Genomic DNA, 418 nt, shown 5'->3' on the forward strand with positions numbered 1-418 from the left:
GCAAGACATGACGCCTCCCCGATTTTAAATTTCAACTCCCGAGACAGCTCTCGGCCGTTCTTTTAAAAGGTTTTTTTTAATTACACGATCATTGCACGGCCAAGACATTGCCCCGCTGTTTAAAACTTGGGGCAAAAGGCCCGGGGCCCATTTTCCTTGCTTTCAGGGCCTTGTTCATTTGGCTAGTGTTAGCCGTCTTTAATTAAGTTCCCCGGTCTACCGTTTTTCTTTCTTACCCGGGATTTTTATGTTTAATAAAAAATTGGGAAATTGCCGTTTTTTCAAAAGGCCCTACCCCTTCTTTTTGTGCAAAAGAGGTGGAATAACGCCATTTTTTTCCCCGCAATTGGGGAGGGCGCCAAAGATACAAAAAAAAAAAAGGGGGCACAGGGAAATTGGAGAGAGAAAAGGGGAAAAA

Source organism: Penaeus monodon, chromosome 30, assembly GCF_015228065.2.
Source record: "Penaeus monodon isolate SGIC_2016 chromosome 30, NSTDA_Pmon_1, whole genome shotgun sequence".
Classification (NCBI taxonomy): domain Eukaryota; kingdom Metazoa; phylum Arthropoda; class Malacostraca; order Decapoda; family Penaeidae; genus Penaeus; species Penaeus monodon.